This window comes from Dendropsophus ebraccatus, chromosome 13 (genome assembly GCF_027789765.1).
Source record: "Dendropsophus ebraccatus isolate aDenEbr1 chromosome 13, aDenEbr1.pat, whole genome shotgun sequence".
Taxonomy (NCBI): Eukaryota; Metazoa; Chordata; class Amphibia; order Anura; family Hylidae; genus Dendropsophus; species Dendropsophus ebraccatus.
Window position 1 is genome coordinate 67,925,335 of NC_091466.1, and position 18,649 is coordinate 67,943,983.

The 18,649-nt window shown below is 42.0% G+C and overlaps 1 protein-coding gene across 7 annotated transcripts in view; it reads right to left on the reverse strand.

Moving 5' to 3' along the window:
• BEGAIN (brain enriched guanylate kinase associated) overlaps window positions 1–18,649 on the reverse strand; it is a 597,092-nt gene that overhangs the window by 307,748 nt on the left and 270,695 nt on the right. For all 7 annotated transcript variants that reach the window (XM_069949877.1, XM_069949884.1, XM_069949883.1 and 4 more), the window contains one exon: window positions 13,987–14,112. The gene's annotated coding sequence lies outside the window, so the exon portion shown is untranslated. The remainder of the gene's footprint in view (window positions 1–13,986; window positions 14,113–18,649) is intronic.

An 18,649-nucleotide genomic window follows, 5' to 3' on the forward strand; every position in this document is an offset into this window, starting at 1 on the left:
TCAAATTAATTGTATTGAGACAGCTGTTGCATTTCAAGTTATGGACTCTTAGTCACCGCTTAGACTAGCTATTAAGTTATGACTAAGTATCTTTACGCATTCAAAGCGCGTCAACTCTGTTCTTTTGTAAATTTATTACAGAAATTATGTTTTACAAATTGATTCATAAGTGGAGACCGTTCCTTAAATTTCCATTAAGAACAGATTTTTGTTGCTTTGTTCAATCCCTTTTTTGTCAAAAGGGTCACCTAAGTGTAATATGTAGGAGAAACTTCCAATAGGTGCTCTGCAGCGCCACCACTGGAAAAATAAAGCATGACGTGTTGCCCACTGTAATGAATGGAAGATTGTCTATGTAATATGAGCATGTTGTGTCATCTAGTAATCAACTATGCTACATGGAAAAACCTTACAATAAGCTTTCTATTTATCTGCAGTGCCACCATAGGGGAAATAAAGGATAACTCATTGATGCTTATTGAAATCAATGGAGTTGACAGTGGAATACAGGAACATGCTGGGTCCTCCAGAGACTCTTTCTAGCCACCCCAATTTTTGGCTACCTAATAGAAGCCCCAAATCATAGATTCTCCACTACATTCTTAGCATATGTTAATAGGTCCCCAATATAGAATATTCAAAACGTAGAATGACCCACCATATCTTGGGTAGCTATGCAGACTCTTCATGTAGTCTCCCCCATCCATGGATATTATTGGTTGCACCCATAGAATGCAATCAAGAAAACCACGGCCTACACACGCAAGAGGCTACTATGATTCTTAGGGTGGGTGTACACTACGTAATTAGCGCAGATAAGTTCCGTTGAATTTTGATGCTCGTACGCGTTCACGGCCGCGCACGTCTCTGCCCGTGCCATAGACACCATTCTGCATCTAAAAAACATCTCTAAAATCCGTCCCTTCCTTCCTGTCGAATCTGCTAAAACTCTCATTGTCGCTCTTATTCATTCCCGTCTAGATTACTGCAATTCCTTACTAATCGGCCTTCCTTCCTCTAAACTCTCCTCTCTCCAGTCCATTCTCAATACAGCGACCAGGCTCATCTCCATGTCCAGCCGCTATACCGATGTCTCCCTCCTGTGCCAGTCACTACATTGGCTCCCTATTAAATACAGGATTCAATACAAACTCCTCCTGCTCACCCATAAAGCCCTCCACAGTGCTGCACCTCCCTATATCTCCTCCCTCATCTCTGTCTACCGTCCTACCTGTACCTTACGCTCTAATGACTTAAGACTAACATCCACCTTAATCCGCACCTCTCACTCCCGTCTCCAGGACTTCACCCGAGCTGCACCAGTTCTATGGAATGCATTACCAAAGACTGTCAGGCTCACCTCCAATACACAAAGCTTCAAACGTGCCCTCAAAACACATCTGTTCAAGCAGGCTTACCAGGTTCCCTAGTTTTGACTGCTACCCTAACCCCCCCCCCCCACACACACACACACACACACACACCAAGCATTTAAGCACTTAGACCTGTGCATGCAGGCATTGGCTGGTGACAGGCTCACCCACCCTTACCCGCACTGCCTTATTTATAAAGATGGCCGGACCACAAGAACAACTATGCACTTTGCCCCTCTGCCATTTTGTCTCGCACCCCCTCCTGATAGTGTGTAAGCTCATGCATGCGAGCAGGGACCTCACTCCTCTTGTATGGATAACTATATGTACATCTCTGTAATGTCTGATTTCTGTCTATGTACTGTACCCCAGAATTGTAAAGTGCTGCGGAATCTGTTGGCGCGATATAAATTAAAATTATTATTAATTATTATTCTATGGCCGGGTGGATTCCACCTTCCACCGAAGGAACTGACATGTCAATTCTTTCGGTGGACGGCAGAATTCGCCAGCCCATAAAATGGTGTCTATGGGATGGGTCGAGACGCGCGCGGCCATGAGCGGGTACGAGCGATGGAATCCACCGGAACTTGTCCACGCGGATTTCGTAGTGTAAACCACCCTTACAGAGGTGATGGGCTCACAAGAGCACACATGGTACTCAATACAGCAAACAAGGGAGCCCAAAGCCAACCATGTTCATGTTACCAAGTGGAAAAGCAAGTAACACGTCAACTGCCCACATGACCTAGTATGGAAAAGAGTACTGTTTGACAAATGATCCTTCAGGTGATATTTGTCTCCTCTTTTCTCTCCTATACAGAAGAGCACTCAGCTTGTGTCTACACGCTTGCAATGGAGTGAGACTGACAGACTCTTCTCCCCAAGAACTAAAAAGTATTAGACAGTTAAAAGCCAAAATGTCCAATCCCTCTCTCTTCTGGCATCATTTTTCGAGATCATATAGATGGATAAATGTCTAATGTATATGGGAGCCTTTAGTCTTGATGTGAAAAAGCTCCAGGAGAAGCTCTATTCCTATATCCTAATGAGCTTCTCCATTACAACTTCATGTTTGCCTGCACATAAACCTTTTCTCCACAGCTTATTTTTGTGAGTGCATAGTAAAAATATTCAGTCCTCATTGAGGTAGATTAGGCCTCTTCCAAAAAACATCTATGCAATGCCAACAACAAAAAAATAAGAAAAGAAGAAAAAAAAAAGTTCATAAATTCCCCATCCTGTAAATAGACTTCCACTTCAGTTATCTATTTATTTAACTAAATATTATTTCCAGTTCAAATATGAGGGCAGGAAAGGAAGTCAAATAGAACGGGCCGGGACTGGCAGAGGATTTAAGCAATTATGTTGAGCGTTTACCAAATAGATCAGACCATGACATTCTGCAGGCTCCTCTTTTTATCAGTCGGTCTCTAACAAAAAAAAAAGAAAAACCCACCAAACTATTTTTTTTTTCTCGTGGTGTTTTGATGTTGTTACAAAACAAACTCTTATTACGTTGATGGTTAAAAATGTGCATTCCACTGAGCGAGGTGGGCGAAATTTGGGAGCCAGTCTGAGCATTCCTGAGTTCCCAGAGACTGAAGGAAAAAAAAAAACCTGAAACACAACTGTGCCCAAAGAGGCCAAGTTAGATGTAAGTAATTTAAACAGACGTTTTATCCAGTTCTAAAGAATGTGAAAAACATCCCTCGCCTCACACACAGACCTCAAGACGAGACCAACACTCAAGGATGGATTTTTAATACAGTTTACTGTCAACTCTGCACGACTGTTTTTTTAGTTATCCCTTGTAGAGTCACAATGTATCTGATTTTTTAATCTGTGTTTTTACAGGATGTTCCTGACCGACCCTGCCGCTAAATTGAAAGGAATTGGAAGCATTTTAAAGCAGGTTAGAAGCATCTAATCTTCCGATATGTCCCTTTTGTGCACAGGGCGCTGAGGATGAAGATAAGTTTCTGACATTGATCCTCGGCAAAGTTTTTGGGAACTTTGTAGTTAGATATGTGAACCCATCTGCCCCAGTCGGCCCGCCCCTTCAAATGGATATTCAGCTGGTGCTTTGCAATGATGAGTCGCTGAATATCGCCACCCCAATATTCATTAGAAGGGAGTGGGCCGACCAGGGTAGATCGGTTAACTAAGGGTGGTAGTCCCATCTCAAGTGCACCAAACTGCGTCAATAATCTAATACATTTCCAGTGCCCATAAAATGTGCAGAGGATCAAGGTAAGAAAATACCATTCTCCTCAGCACCATGTGCGCTATAGGGACGTATCAGCAGGTAGGATGTTTTCCTTTAACTTCCTCCCACCACTCCACAGTAAATCAACATCGCTGCAGCCTATGCCTGATGCTGCAGCAATGTTGATTTACACTGCAGGAAGACACAGGTGTAGAAGCTGCTTCTGTGTCATCCGCGGAGGGTCCCGGCTATCAGTGATAGCCAGGGACCCGCCGCAACTCTCAGCACCGGAGCCGCTGAGTTAACCCTACAGATACTGCGGTCAGCACAACCACAGCATCTATAGGGCTTCTGACAGAGAATTCTCCCTCTACAGAGGGAGAATTCTCTGCCGGTGTCCATCGGGGCTCTGCAAAGTGATCGCAGAGCCCCGATGGTAGCCATGGAGGCTGGTGGGGGGAGGGAGGGAAGGCAGGGCACACGGCCATGAGCTCTGCTCCCTCCCCTCTCTCCCCTGCCACTGTCACAACATTGTAACAGCAGCAGGGGACAGAGGAGAGGGGGCAGACACAGGGACATCAGCTTATGGGATCATTATGATCCCATAGGCTGATATCCTAAAACGACCTGGGCATTGAGGCATCAAAGACCCCAGGTCGTGAAGGGTTAATATATGGCTCCCAGGAGTTAGATATAAATTACCCCCATGGCTCCATGTTACATAACCTGAGTTGAGATGTCAAGATATAATCCTAGAGAAACCCCTTTAAGATGGGTACATACAGTACAAGACAGAGATACATTTTTTCATAGGGTCCCAGGTTTTTCCATGTCTACTTTGTGTGAGTATATGAACAACCCATGCATCAAATTGACAAAAAAAAGTTTATGGAACTTGTCACTTTGGCTTTAACTCGACAACCATCGAATGTGTATGGAGTATGTCAAATGGCCCCCATTAAAATGTAGGCAGCAGAGTGGTTAACATTGTTGCCTTGTAGTGCTGAAGTCTTGGGTTTAAGTCAACACCTACACACGAGTAAGAACAACACCTACATGGAGTTTGCATTGTTTTTTTTTCTAACACTAAAGAGAATTTCCCAGCTGAAACTGTCTGGGATAGGTGCCCTTCCAATAGGCCAAGCACAGATGTAGGTATGACGTATATCGTATATACTTTATACACCACACGCTACAACTGCAGTAACAAAACAGACTATGCATTTTGGTGCCCCATTAAGCAGGCGTACATACAGTACAAGCAGACTCTAGAGGCCGGGAGTCAAATGCCGAGCATATGGCATACAAATATTAAATAAAATAAAATAATAATAATAAAAAAATAACAAAACACTATAAAAACATACTGATAATAAACTAAGATAATAAATGTTACAACAACATTAATAAATCAGAATAATAATTACAATTTATGTCAGATTATGTGACTTCAAATTCCTCAAAGAACAAGCTTTTACGACCTATTCAGCAGTAACCATCGCTGTGACCTGAGGGAAAACATTGGGTCTCATCACTTTAGACCACAGAGTGTTATGTGTACATGTAAATTACAAGCTGCGAGCATCTCCATGAATCATGCTTTCCTGGGTCATTCCCGCATGCAGAAGCTGAAAACCACCAATGTGTAAACATGGGGCAGGGATGCGGCTACTGAAGTCTTACATCTCATGAAAAAATCTTACTGAGAAAAACAATATTATGAACAACTTTTCTCTCGTAACGGACTAAAAATTACGCTTTAAAAACTAGATGAAGGTAATTGACTTGACTTTTTTTTTTTTTTCTCTGAAGAGTCTAAGCACAGGAAGTCCTGTGTTTCCCAGGTCATCTGAGCGCTCAGAGAGTAGGCAGTCATGTGATTGACGGACAAATTGAGACGTGACTCTCTGTACAGGTCAGACTTCATGTGTTTAGTCTCTGTTTTTCAACCAGCACAAGACAAAAAAGCTTCAGGAGACTGGACCTGGATTTCTGGTAAGTTTGGCTTTGTTTTACAGCATGATAAAAAAAAAGAGTGAATGTATATTGCAAACTTGCTTTATTTCATATATATTGTTGATTTAGATCTTGAAAGTTGTAACGACAGGGACACTTTAAGGTTGGACCTAGTAAGTTAGAGTTAGTGTGTTAGGGTTTAAGGCCCAATTACACCAGCCGACCTAAAGGAGCGAGCGAGCGTCAGCCTGTCAGCGCTATTACACACGCTGACAGCGAGTGGGTAAGAGCGAGGCCGCAGGGAGCTGGGAGAGGGGCTCATAGGAGGAGTCCAAAGGAGATAGCGGCTGTCTGCTGCCACCGCTCCTGTTATATGGTCAGCTGACGGTCTCGTTATCATTGTTCTTTTTTCAACATGTTGACATTGTGCATGTCTGCTGATCATTGGCTTTTAACACTATCTATTACATCTACCAATTATAGGCCATAACGACCAAATCCGGCTGATAATCGCTTGGTGTAATAGGGCCTTTAGTAAGTTAGTAAGTTACCGTAAGTTTACAGCATTAAGAATTGTGAGATCGATAGTAAGGTAGAGATAGTACATCAGTGCTCCTTAAAATCAGTTCAAGCCAGTTAGGGTTAGGATTAGTGAGCTAGGGATAACAGGTTAGAAGCTAACTTACTGTAAGGCAATATTAATACCAGGTTTTTCATGTAAATCAATGAGTAATATCAATGTTCTTGCCATTTTACTTTACTGTACTACTACTTTTGTCCCGCTGCCCATGTTATGATACAGTGTGTCCAAGAGATGAAGGTTAGTGACCACCCAGCGCTCTGCGCTATCCCCCGGATCATCCCTGTCCACATGTTTAATGAATAAAAACACTTGTTTGGCAAAAATTTAAATATTAAACCAGATGTTTTCGAGTGTCAGAGCAGAAAGCATCCCCCACATTGATGTGGTTTTGCTTGGCACAAAAATTTGTCCGGCGGAGAGGCTGACACCACATGAATTTTTGATGCTGATTCCTCCTTGTCATGTTTGTTCTCGGTCTTCTCACGCTGCTGTGGCAAATGTTCCCCAAATGGTTGTAATGCTACTATAATTCTTATTTCCCCTGTGCCCTGCATACATTTATTGCTGCTATGTCTGGTTTTAGTTATAACGGGAGATATAGTATTAGCTGAAGAAATCAAAGAGGTTGCATGCATTTCAGAGCCAACTTTATCATAGTACAAGGTCTTATCTTGGGCTATTGGCATAATAATGGTTCTGTAACCACAATGCGTTGGGTTTGGTAAATTTTTCTCACTGTTAAAGCGAATGTACCACTAGGTACGTAGCTTTTTTGTTTTTGTTTACATGAATAGACCGGCACCGACGCAGGGATGTCAGTCCTATTTTAAAATCTTGGCCGGGTTTCCACACGTGGCGCCAGTCTATTACCTGGCACCAGCCGGCATAAAGCACTGGGGGTGTTACTTAACCCCCTCCCCTCTGTGATGCATTAGAATCAATGGAGCCATGTTACGGGGGGAGTGGAGATCATCATTAGGAGCCGGCAGGGCAACCCCCAGGGCTTTATGCCCTGCTGGTGCTCGGTAATAGACCGCCGCTGTGCACGGGAACCAGGCCGCGGTTCAAAAAAAGGGCCATGGCATCAGCGCTGTTGTATTCATGTAAAAAACAAAAAAGCAATGTAGTTGTACATTCGCTTTAAGTCCATAGAGGTATAGCGAGCTCTGAGCTGAACCCAGCACACTGTCCCTGTCTACTTGAATGATCTGCCCTAAGCAACCACCCCCAATTGGGCTATGGTCCCTTTTCTTGGTAGGTGTGAAACCAGTCAGGGGGGGGGTAATCTAGGTCATCCGGGTTAAATCCTGTCAGTCACTGATAGAAAACATAGCAGAGCCAGAAGAGAAAAGACAAAGCTTTCACAAAACATTGCTTTAAAATTTGACCCCCAACCAAACCGCTTGTACCTTCGGATAGCTGCTTTTAATCCAAGATCTGTCCTGGGGTCTTAGCCGGGGCTTAAATTGTGTATGCATTAGGCGGGCACAACCTCTCTGCCCCTCCTCCCCGCCCTCCTTATCATTAGTAATGCTCCAGGCAGATTGCCTTCTATTCCTCAGCTGTGTCAGCATGGCACATGGGCTGGATAGTTAAGGCACCTGTGCAATGTTCAGACAGGAGAAAATGTTTCAGTGGCATTCCTAATGATAAAGAGGGTGGGGAGGAGGAACGGAGGGGTGGTGCAAAGTTAGGGCACAGATACTACCGTTGGGGCAACTGCATCACCTGCCGAACGGACCCCAGGACAGATATTGGATTAAAAGCAGCTATCAGAAGGTACAAGTGGTTTAGGGAGTCAGATTGTGGGTACAGAGTCGCTTAAACGTTGCCAATTGTTTAGATCTATTCCCTTTTCTAGTTATATCAGTCCACTGCCAAACTTATACTGAAAAGTTTACTTATGGTAATAATTTATGGATTGTTGAAGGGTTTTCAATGGCAAGTGCGAGCCCAATTCACAATGGCCTGGATATATAAGTTCCATATAGAGTCAAAGGTGAGGGATTTATGAAGACCGGCGTATTAGCCCCCCCCCCTTTTTTTTTTTACAGCAGGATTCACTAAGAGGTGCCTGAATCTGCGCTCATGCTTCCAGCAGGTGTAGATTTGCGGGCGTAAATCATGATAAATGAGGTGCAGGAGGAGGCCACGCCTCCTCCCTGCCTTATCACGCCCCCAAGCTCCGCCAGCGTACACCAGGGAGAAGGGGCGAATCTGCACCTTCTCCCTGGTGTACGCCTCTGTCGTAATCTTCGTAAATCCTCCCCAGAGTATACCCGAGAAGGCACTCAAAACACATTTCTTTCGGCACATCACGTAAACGTAAAGAAATTACATTGGCAGGTAACTTCTCCAACACAAATATTGTACAATTCTTGACATGTAAAGAACCAATTAGCCTGTTGACCTGTGGGGTACAAAACCTACAGATGTAGCCTGTGTTAACTTGATCACAATGACACATTTAACTCAACTTTCTAGTTGACTTAACACAGCTCCCTGATGCAATAATTGTTAACCCTGCATCATCAGAAAGAGCAGTAAGTAGTAGAGATGGGTGAACCTCGAGCATGCACCCGAGCCTGAACCCACTGCTTTTGATTACCGGTGGCTGAAGAAGTTGGATGAAGCCCTAGGGCTGAATCCAACTACTTCTGCCGCTGTTATTCAAATGTAGAGCATTGGGGTTCAGACAAACCCAAGCATGCTTGAGGTTCCATAATGGTCGATAATTGCTTCATTCTTGCTCGAAGTTCCATTACAGCCGATAATCACTTTGTGTAATTAAAGGCAATGATTAGCGAAAATGCACAATGTTGGCTGATCATTGTCTTTCAACAGCAGCAGATCGCCGCTATCTTTTATGGGCTTCCCGGAAGATTTAACGATCGCCCGGGCAGCCCCCCCTACAGCTCCCCTCTTACCTGCTCGCTGTCGGCACGTCGACACTAGCATTTTATGAGCTTTTTTCCTTTCGCTTTTTTAGTATGCAAAAATGTAAAAGAAAAACTATGCAAGAAAACATATATGTGACCTTAGGAGTCAGTACACCTACCTGTAAGAAGTCTATTACAGGCATAAGTTGTGGGCCAGTGGGAATGGAAAGCAAAATTCTGATCCATTGAGAATGGATTAGAAAAGTTATTGTTCAACGAGTGATGATAAGTCACATTTTAGTTCAGTTGATAAAAATAAAGAATGTTTAATCCAGTGATGATGGACAGGAAAACATATGGAGAAGTAAGGATGGATAACAAATGCTTTGGTCTAGTTTGGAATGATATGAAAAGTTTTGATCTAGCGCAGACACATAGGAAAAGTTCTGGTCTGGGGTGAATAGTATAACGTTAGATCATAGGAAAATAGTTTAGTCCCAAGATATTAAAGAGGAAAAGTTCTGGTTCATTGGATTTGGATTGGAAAACTCTTATACAATGGGGATCGACAAGAATTGAAAAGTTGTGGAACAATAGGGAATGACAGGAAAATGTATGTTCTGGAGGAACAAACAGAGAGGAAAAGTTCTGGTCTAAAAGGAACCATTAGGGTAAAATTAGACAAATAGAAATGCATGAAAAATAGTATAATCCTCAGTTATGATAGATAAGAAAGATTCCGACCCTGTGGGTGTGGATTAGATATAATGGGCATAGAAAATAATGGCTTTTCCCTGGCATCCCTTCCAAACAAGCCAAACTTTCATTTCCATCTTTTCTAAAAGTACTGTAATGAACTTGAACAATTAGGCCGTTCTATGACCCAGCCCTGTCACAGAACGGCCCGTGTCAGTCAAGATTATCCTTCTGGTGAATTCGAATTCGGGCACACCCGTGTGCGCCCACATCCCAATTCAGCATTGCACACAATGGAGGGTGCATCCAAAGCCGCACTCTCCATTGTGTTAACTGACAGGTCTGTGCGCCCACTATTCAATGAACAGCGGGTGCAAAAAACTGAAATGTCAGTTTTTCGTGCGGCCGGTGGAAATCCCGCCTGGAGCGTATACTATGTGTATACGCTTTGGCTGGGATTCCATTAAGATGTGTAGGCCTGTAGGAGTTTTTTGGCTCTTCCTCTGAGCATTGCCTAGGGAGGTGATTACCATGGGGTGAACTTGGTGGGATGGGCTTCAAATAATTTGGAAATGGCCTTTTTCCAAACTGATGGGCAGCAACAATTGCTTCTCCAATGCCAATGCTGATGTCAATGCTAAAGACCATCAAACTGCCAAAACTTCTGCTGTTCTGATAATCCACCTACAGCTGCTTACCCTCTTAATTCCTACAGAGGCAGTATGGATATACTTATTTTTAGACCTAGTTTTTTGTTAAATGAATAATGACACGCTATAATATTCCATATGTCATTGGTCATCTCAGGTTGTTTTTAACAAATTTTAATACTTTCTAAAAGGTTTTTATTTTTAATTAGTCAAAATCATAAAATTCAAACATGATGTACTTTATTTTACTCTTGACTGTAGATAAGAAAGGTTTTGTCCCCTGTGGATGGATAGGAAATATTCTGATACAATGAGGATTGATGAGAATTTTTTTCCATTAGCAGAAAGGGGTTATAAGGGTATATAGAAAAAGTACAGGTCCAGTAATTGAGAACAACTATTAGAAAAGGGAAAGGAAAAGTTTTGTTCTAATAGGCATAGGTAGCAAAGGTTACAGTCTACTCAACCCAGTGGGACCTCACAATCTTCAGGTCATAAAGCAAATACTTCATGCTTTTCCATAAGAACCACCCATGTATTGCTTGCCTCATAGACTAATTCTTATCCTTTTTATGGAACTTTTCCATCTGTTACTGTGCAGAATATAAATTTTTACATAGTTGTATATTGTCATTAGAGATAATAGTTGTAATGCTATTCCATTGTCCCCGTGTCCTGTACATACAGATAGATGTACTTCTGCATGTGATTATTAACTCATTTTGGACAGCGCTAGAGTAACATATTTCATGGAAATAAATATTTCAAAATGTTGCACTGACTCCCGATAGGAAACCTTCACTCCAATGAAAACTGCCAAAAATGATGAGAATTCAGCCCAAATGCATAATTTACACAACCCCGTAGAGCCTATTGTCTTTTGTTTCTTCACTCATGTTTTCCGGATCTCCCTCAATAAATCCCAGCTTGGAAGATACATCTAGTACACAACGTACAAGAACAGTCTTGGGCTTTGGAATTCTCAATGACCAGAGAATGAAGCAAGACTCTTGGACAGCCAAATAAATCAATCGTATTGTTATTTTGACTGAATCTCTGCTAATCGTTGTACTGTTTGCACGTCTTAAATTCAGGAGAATTAAACAAACAGGGCAGAACGGTATTTACGATAAAGTACATTAGCGCCCATTAGCCCCGCCCACAAGGCCACAGTTGGCCCGCCCCCTCGTCGGCCATTGGAACAGGCTGGCGGAAGGGCCTAGACCCCACCCCCTTTACGTCGGCCAACCAATGGGCGTCAAGGGGGCGGGGGCAACGGTGCAGTTGTGGGCGGGGCTAAGTGGCGCTAATGCTGCGAGGCCACGCCCACTTAATACAATCTGCAGTTGATAAAAGGACACTTTTTACTTGAACAAGCACCATCATTTATGATATGAAATAAGGTATGAAAAACGCTAAATTTACCCTTTACACCTGTGTAGAGATGTCAGAATGCACAAAGGGGGTGACAGTGTCACTTTAAGGGTACGTTCACACGTACCGGATCCGCAGCGGATTTTCTGCAGCAGATTCGCAGCACATTTCGTCTAAATAACTGAACACAGCATCAAATCTGCTGCGGATCCTGTATGTGTGAACGCACCCTAAAGCTAAAATTGTGGGGGTGGAGTGGCGCTCCTTCATTGGTATCAATAAAAAACAGCATTGCTGAAAAGTGGTTACGCAAGAAGTTGTCCAGTCAGGGGTATAACTACGGAGGATGCAAAGTGGTTTATTGCTTAACAAAGAGATTGTGAGCCTGTTGCCCTCCAGCTGTTGAAAAACTACAATTCAAATACCTGGATAGCATAAGCTTAAAGCATATGTACCACTAGGTATATCGCTTTGTGTTCTTAACATGAACAGACCGCCGGTGCGGGGATGATGGTGCCGCAGTCCTTTTTTTAAACTGCCACCCAGTTCCTGCGCATGGTGCTGGTCTATTCCCAAGCACCGTCCTCAGCCCCCAGTGTGACATAGCTCTATTAGAATCAATGGAATCACGTCACGGAGGGGCCCACCTTTAGTGCCTCATGCCTGGCTGATGCTTTCGAATAGACCAGCGCTGTGCACAGGAACTGAGCGGTGGCTCAAAAAAAGGACTGCGGCGCCAGCGCCCCCTTACCGGGGCCATCCTGTTCATGTAAAAAACACAAAGCGATAAACCTAGTGGTACATTCACTTTAAACTTTGGCTGTCCTGGCATGATAGGAATTGTAGTTTTGCAACAGATGAAGGGCCAAAGGTTCCTCACCCCGGCACTAACAAATAATACTGGGAAAAACACGTTTTGTATTTTCTTTCAAATATAGCCCCATAGCAGATGTAATACGTAAAGCGATAATGGATAATTGGTATAAAATACTTCACAATCCTGTATTTGAAAAGTCCTATACCAACAAACCCATGATAGCGTTTAGACGGAAAAAGATATCATAGTCCGCAGTAAGTATTCTAGTAGAGAAACTGGCTAAATAATACTAAATAATACATTGCATGGTAACCATAAATATGGCAACTGTAAATGGTGCTCCTTTCTTGAACAATATAAAGAAGTTAACTTGGGAGGCTATAACCTCAAAATACAGGACATGATTTGTTGTAAAAACAGATATGTCGTATATGCAGTGACCTGCACGTGGGGCATGTACTACAAAGGGAAAACCATTTGTCCTACGAACAAGCGGTTTAGTGAGCACGTCAGATCCTTAAGCACAGGACAGGGAGCTCCACGGCTAATCGAGCATGTTAACAAAAAACATGAAGGTAATATAAAAGATTTAAAATTTATGGGGCTGCAGCGCGTCCAATGCAAAGGGGGAGGAGACACTAACAAAAAGCTACTCCAATGTGAAGCACGTTGGATACTAGCCACGAATGCGCAAGGTCATATAGGTCTAAAGGACGGTACTGATCTCAGTATGTTCCTATAAACATATGCATAATATATATCTAAGAGTTTTTTTATATTTCTGTTTTTAATATATACTGTTACGCCCCGCATTCGGACACGTCACGATTCTTGTGTAAATGAAGTGACGTGACGGAAGGGACGGGATCTGAAGAAGCGCCGATCAGTGGGTGTGAAACAGCTGTACTCATCAGTGGAGGGTGTTTGGCGTCCTCCGCCTGCAAGAACCATGTTTAAAGAGCATTTGGCTCGAATAAGGAAACAATTTTCTTCGCTACAATGGTGAGTGCACTCGGATTTTCTTTCTTTACATATGTGAATGGACTACAGCTACTTTGTCTAGTCTGGAGTTTTGCACCACCAATAGCGGACTCAAAACAAGGAGCAGATATATGTTGGCGCATAAGGCTAATCTAGATTGCATAGTGCCAACCCTTTCAACCTACTATAGACTGCAAGAAGGTTTTTATGATGCTCCCTTCATGGAAAAACATTACCCATTGGTCCTACAATGACAGGCCTGTCTGCAATGACAGGCCTCTCTGCAATGGCGGGCCTCTCTGCAATGACGGGCCTCTCTGCAATGACATGCTTCTTTACTGCTGAAGGGCATAAACCCTGAAACAGCTGTCTACAGATGCTTAGCCTCTCCTTTGAAGAAGATTTCCAGCTTGGCTTATTAAACCTGCCGGTCATGTTCTAAGCCTTCTTACTTGAAGGGAAAGTTACCTCCAACAGTTGGCGGCAGATAGCTGTTTTGCATATTCTTCATCCCAGAATTCCTGGAAGAGCAAGTGTTCACAGGTCTTTATGACACTCTCCTTTCTTTGGTTCTATTATAGATGAGCATAGGAGCTGTGTACATAAAACAACAGGATATTTTTAATCAACACTTCTTGAAAGTTGCATTTTTAAACCAATTTTAACAAAAAAAAAAACAAAAAAACCTATTTGGTTCAAAGGTGGACCTATCCTTTAAGGAAATGACTATTGGGTAACCCTTGTTATTTCACTCGGTATATCTCAGTATGCTTTATATAAAGGATAGACAGTACCCAGACTCTCTGTCTTCCTGGTATTCTATAAACAAACCAAAATAGTCAAAATACGTACATAGTTCTGCACCGGAGCTGTGTACGAAAATAGTAAGTGGTGTTTTGTATGTGCAAAGTCACTCCTATTTTATTGTTTGGCTATGCCTAACAGTTGCAAAAGTCTACGCACCCTCCCGTGTGCGAGAAGCCTGTCTAGGTAAGGTTGTGAGCTGCTATTTATAACACTGCCAAATGTTCTCTTGTTCTATACCTAGAAATAACAGGAGGTATCATTTGACCGGCTCAGCTGTTTACATGTCATCCACATCTGGAATAGCGGTCTGATTCCATGGTGTAAATAGCTTGGAAAGTTATGTGATTTCATTTATGGATCAAAAATTATATTGTTCAAGGAAGAATTTCCCAAGATAATCGTCTTTACTGTATAGGACAGCTTAGTGCAGCACAGTATACATTCTTTGTTGTCTTTTCAAGAATGTCCCTGTTTTACAGCATGTTCCCTGCCAGCTCCAAGAGCTATACCATTACAGTACTCCTCATCTGCCAGCGGTAACTTCTATCCCCCCTCCCACTGCTTTATTACTGTATAACTTCACTACTATGCGATGCAGGAGAGATCCGTCCTACAGCGTTCCCTGCACACTGCTAGCTTTAAATTGTTGATTATGCTGGACCAACGCCTGGAAAGCCAATCCTGTATCCACCTTCTCGTTTCTATACCAATTCTGTCAGTATTATAGCTACTGTATATTATTCTACATATATGGCAGTATTATAGCTATTGTATTGTTATACATAAAAGGGAGTATTACAGCAGTTATATTCTTGTATATAGGAGCAGTATTATAGCAGTTATATACTTGTATATAGGAGCAGTATTATAGTAGTTATTTTCTTGTATATAGAAGCAGTATTACAGTAGTTATATACTTGTATATAGGAGCAGTATTGTAGTAGTTATTTTATTGTACATAGGAGGTAGTATTAGGCTATGATCCCGCAACGCCTTTTTACCCCAAAAACATCTGCATTATCAAAAGACAGACGTTTTTCACATAAAAAACCATAGCTACATAAAGATTATATTCTTAAACATGTAGTCTTATAACAGTTTTATAAGCTAGTGAGGTAGAACAGAAAAAATGTTGGAGCGACACTCACCAAAATTCATATCTTGCTATCTTTATTGTAGCATCTTTCAGGAAATTGCATCAGGGCAGGGAGAGACAGGTAGAACACTGTGCACAAGGATGAGTCTGTAGCTTTGTGAACAACGTACTACCTATGTCTCTCCCTTCCCCAGATGCAAATCCCTGAATTATGCTACAATAAAGATTGCAAGATATGAATTTTGGTGAGTGTTGCTGTATTATTGCTGAGCATATGTCAGGTAGCGGGGTATGGGATGACAACAGACAGGTGCAGCCCTAGAACTAACACCCACCCAGCGAGCCCTGCCTACTTGTCTTGACAGCCCTAAATGGCAGCGGACAACTGGGCGGCGTTCCCTAACCTGAACGAAGTGGAAACACAAAATAGAGACAAGACCTACGCACAAAAAGGGGACAGTCAACAGTTGGGGATAGTTGGGATCAAACCGTATCGAGCGGTTGCTATGTATGCTTTGGCCGCACGCATCAGCGACACCAGGAGCTGAGCGCACGGCCCGAGTCCTAACAGCACCACTAACACAATTTCTGCATCAGACAGTACACCTACTGCTCCCCATTATCAGCTGCATAGACAAGGCTTATACACAGTAAAATTTGCATGACATAGACACACAGAAGATTGTGCCGACTTTCTGTTTCTCTATTGCTTGTGAGTTATAACAGTTATATCCTTGTATATATAAAGTAAGATTATACTCTCTATGTCCATTGATACACATCTATATTTTTTTCTTTCTCGGTGAATGGAATATCTATAATGTGTGTTGAATTAATCTAGATATAAATGAGATGCGCCTCTCTGTCTCCACATCCAGTATTATTAAAATCAACTCCGCAGTTATCTCCGCGTCTCCTTGTTGGGATCAAACGCTACAGAATAGGTATGGAGAACACAGCCGTGATAAATACATTCAAAACTTTTATAGAGAGGGAACACATGTGCTTATTTGTACATAAGATCAATCGAACATTTGGCTGGGCAGCTGTGACTGCCGCACTGGAACCACATTGATAATGACGGTCATGTCAGCATTAATCAGCAGTCCTGCAGAAAACCCCCGAGCACATATGGTTTCCCATTATAAAGATTCTCCACCATCTATCACCGTTAAACTTTCATTATCTCCTCTGCAGCTTCTGCATGTAAGCATTTTTTTTATGATTGCACTAAACATTTCCAGAACGTTTCATCCGATCTACTGTAACCTAATATCTTATTGTACTTTTAGCTCCTTTTTCTAGCTACCATTGCCCGTACACAGCAGGTTCAGGACACATGAATATTTAATGACCGGATTGCTTAAGTCAGGTGAGTATTTTCTTTAAGTTTTGTCCATATTTAGTGTCATAGAGGGTTAGGACAGGAACGATTGTGGCTAGTTACCATAAGGGTCATATGTTTGGTTAGGCAGGGTTCACGCTACGTTTTTGCAATCCGTTTTTTTCATCCATTTTTTGTAAAAAAAAAAAAAAAAACTGATGCATTCGTGTGCATCCATTTTGATCCTTTTTTCCATTGTACAAAAAAAAAAACGGATCAGATTTTTTAACGGACACAAAAGTAGGGTCAGCTACGTTTTTGTGTCTGTTAAAAAAAATGGATCCTTTTTGATCCGTTTTCTTTTATAATGAAAGTCAATGGAAAAAGGCATCAAAACGGATGCACACAAATGCATCTGTTTTTTTTTCATCACTTTTTGCAAAAAAGTAGTGTGAATCCAGCCTTATACTGGATTTGCTGTAAAAAGCTGTCGAGAAATTCATATCTACAAATCAGTACCAAATCATGCAGATTTTGGTGTGGATTTTGGTGCGGATTTCCTTGCAGAAAATAGCTGTGTATCACCAGCTGGGCAAAAAAAAAAGCCTTCTTTGTGTGGCTGGGAAACCCTGTGGCAGTAAGCAGAGATTTCATTCCTTTTTTCTCTTTTATTAACTTTCACTACATTTTTTTTCAAGAAGATGACTCCTTTGAATCAAGAAAAGAAGAAAAAAAATAGTTCAAAAGAATGCATCTCTAATCAAATGGTTCGACATTAGCACCTAAGGTGTGGACAGTATACACATCTGAAGAAGCACTATTAATTTTGAGCAGTATATAGAAATGTTGCTATCCAGACAATGTTTTCTTCAGTGAAGGCCTTGCATATTTCAACATGACAATGCAAGACCACATACTTTATCCATCACATTAGCATGGCTTTATATAAGAAAAGTTTGTGAGCTGAACTGGGTCCCATTATAGTAAGTGCTTCTCTCTGGCATTATCTCTGCTTGCCGCCACAGGGTTTCCCATGCAGAGCAAAAAAAAAATCCTCCTTCGTGTGGCTGGGAAACCCTGTGGCAGTAAGCAGAGATATTGATAGAAAGAAGTAAGCATGTTTTATTATGTTAATCCTTTTTTATCTCATTTATTGTCTTTTAGGAAGATGACTCCTTTGAATCAAGAAATGAAGAAAAAAAAATTGTAATTCTTGTTTTATTCTTTAATGAAATGATGAATGGGTCTTGGGGGGATGGGTTGTTTTTCCTTTTGAATTATATGTGGCTTAGTAGTGGAAGCTGTCTGATAGATCAGTATCCATTACAAATTTGGGGCTTAGCGTTAGCTCTTAGAGAGGCTAACACCCATTCATGAATAAGCCCTCCACCCTTACTACCCCAGTACTCACCACCACCGGGGTACAGGTAAGAGCTGGGTACCATCAGGCTCAGGGGGTCAATAAATGATACTCCAGGTCTTGGGCAGTAGCAAGTTGATGCCATTAGGCTGGAAAGGGCCAATATAAATGGCTGTTTCTACCTTGGTAATGCCAGACTGCTACTGCTTGGATTGTATGTGGCTAGTTATGAAAATTAGTGCGGGCCCCAGTGGCTTTTGTTTCATTCTTATTTTAATGTATGGGATATCCCCTATTGTCCATAACAACCAAATATAAACTAGGCAGTAGCAGCCTGACATTACCAGCCTGGCAAGGGGCAAAATGTTGGCCTTCTCCAGTTTAATTATACTAGCCTGTTACTGTTTCAGACCACCCTGTCGGTGGCATTAGCCATTTTAGGGCTTAGGAATGGATGCCATGTATCAGATTTATCAGCTACTAAGTGACATACTGTATAAGTACGAAAATACACACATATACAGGTGAAAAAGGTAATGGAAAT